This window comes from Camelus ferus, chromosome 16, assembly GCF_009834535.1.
Source record: "Camelus ferus isolate YT-003-E chromosome 16, BCGSAC_Cfer_1.0, whole genome shotgun sequence".
Taxonomy (NCBI): Eukaryota; Metazoa; Chordata; class Mammalia; order Artiodactyla; family Camelidae; genus Camelus; species Camelus ferus.
The window spans coordinates 63,677-66,067 of record NC_045711.1 but is presented as its reverse complement, the minus strand read 5'-3'; positions in this window follow the sequence as shown (position 1 = coordinate 66,067).

Genomic DNA, 2,391 nt, shown 5'->3' with positions numbered 1-2,391 from the left:
CCGCTGATTTCATCGTGAGATCGGAGAAGACCAGCTGCATCCCAAAGCTCCATCACTCAGTTCCAACCTCTCCCTGAAGGAACGATCATCTTGCCTCCTCCTTCACCTCCTCCCTCTCCTTACTGTCTCCCAAGTGTCCCTGAGACAGGGATCAAAGACTCACTGGACTCTTGGCCAAGAGAAACAAGCTCTCTTCTTCTTGCTGCAACTCAGAAGCGGAAGAATTCTTGGCCTTGCCCTGCTGTTGATGCCAAGGGAGCAGGCAGAGGTGCTGGAGGTCAGACTGAGTTGTTCTCTCAACATAAGTTCACTGAGCCCTCTCCTAAAGCCGCATGTTGTGCTGAGCCAGACAGACCCAGTCACAGCCCTCTTATGGGAGAGACAGACAGACATCAAATAATCATGTACATAAATATAAGCTGCACAAACTGGGATGAGTGTTATGAGAGAAAGGAATCATGATACTTATGAGAAAATATAACCTGGGGGGCTGACCAAATCTATGGGTCATGGAAGTAATGTTTGGACTGAGAAGAGAAAGGGAGAATAGAACTTAGTTGAGGAACAGAGGTGGGGTATGGAAGAGGAGAGAGCATAACAAGCAGCGTGGACAGCACGTGCAAAGGTCCTGTGGTTGGAGAAACAGAAAAGGACTGCAGGCCTGGTGCACAGAGAACAAGACTAAGACCAGACAAATAGGCAGGAGCCAGATCATACAAAGCCTTGTTAGCCACAGGAAGGATTTTGTTCTTCATCTTACTGGTTTTAAGAAGAAGAGAGTGACATGATGACTTTTGCGTCTCTAAGGGGTCAGCTGACTGACTGCTGGATGAAGGGCTTGGAACAGGTAAGAGGGGAGATAGAGAGGCGAGTTAGCAGGCTAACTCAGAAGCCCTGGCAAGAGGAGAAGGCCGCCTGGGCTGGGGAGATGAAGCTGGAGAAAGAGCAGCGGGCAGAGAGTTTAGGACACGCAGTTGGTGAGACCCATCCACACTCATGGTGGGAGAGAGAGATGGAGGGTGAAGGACAGAACAGTGCAAAGAGATGGATTGATAGGGAATCAAGGTTTGGGAAGAAAAATCATGAGTGCAGTTTGGGATTTGCCAAAGTTTGTGGCCCTTCCGTGATGTCAGGTAGGCAGACGGACACGCAAGCCTAGACCCTAGAGGAAAGACACACGTGAGGGAATTATGATCCCAAAGGTGGTGACTGAAGTCATGGCATGAATACCATCACCTGGGGACGGCGTGTCGAGTCAGGAAGGAAACGTGACAGAGCAGACATAAAATTCTGGGGGCAGGGAATGAGTGCAAAACATAGAAAAACATGAGAAGAAAATACAGAAAAAAATTTAAATATCACCCGGATGAAGAAAGCCTTCCCACGCAGATTACAAAACCCAGAGCCATAAATGAAAAGACAGTCAGATCTGAATTCTTTAAAAAAAAAAAAAAAGTAAAATCTCTGAAGGAGGACGCAACAAAGTTAAAAGACAAGCAATCAGGTGAAATGAAATATTTGCAACATATTCAAAAGACAAAGATTAAAAAAAAATTCTCTAAATCCCACAAGGAAAAGTTCCATCTAAGAGAAAATTAAACAAAGAACGGCCACACAGGACAGCATGCTCCGCGTTCCTCCGAACCAGTTATGAGTAAATCAACAGTGAATGTTTTTGCCCATCAATTTGGCAAAAATTCACTGAAAGTGTTACTGACATTATGGAGAAAGAGACATTCTATCTTACCAGCAAAGTGGGTTTGGAGGGTAATCTGGCAGAACCCGTCCAAATTCAAACCAGCAATGTCTCACATAGAATCTGCATCTATGAAAACTCCTATGTGTGCATCAAAATGCATTTAATTATCAAGAAGTTTGTTGCAGTATTTTTTTAAATGAAGGTTAAAAACTCCTGGAAGTCATATAAATCCATAAACACAATGTACACAATATGAGCTTATTTGTGTTAAAAAGGTCCATGTGTTTAAGAATGCAGGATGGTGGTCCCTGAGGGCCTGACTGTGCGGTTTCCTTGAGGGAAGAGGTAGGAATGTGGGAATGGGGGAGGGTGTTGAAGGGAGATCTTACACTTTGCTCTAGAAACTTCTGCATTGTTTGAGTCCTGCAGGACAAGAAGTTATTCTTGTATTAGGTGTGTAGTAAAAAATTACCAAAAAAATTGAAAATGAGAAATCCCCGGTGGCTTCCATAGAAGGAAGGTCAGGGGAAAGGAATGGCCCAGACTGGCCAGGGAATGGTCGTTCTGGTGTCCTGGGCTGCTTGCCCTCAGTTCCCGCATCCTTTGTCCCTCTTTGTCCAGATGGCTGGCTACAGGTCGCTCCTTCGTGGGGCAGGTGTGGGAGGCGGCCGGAGACAGCGGCCACGGGAGGG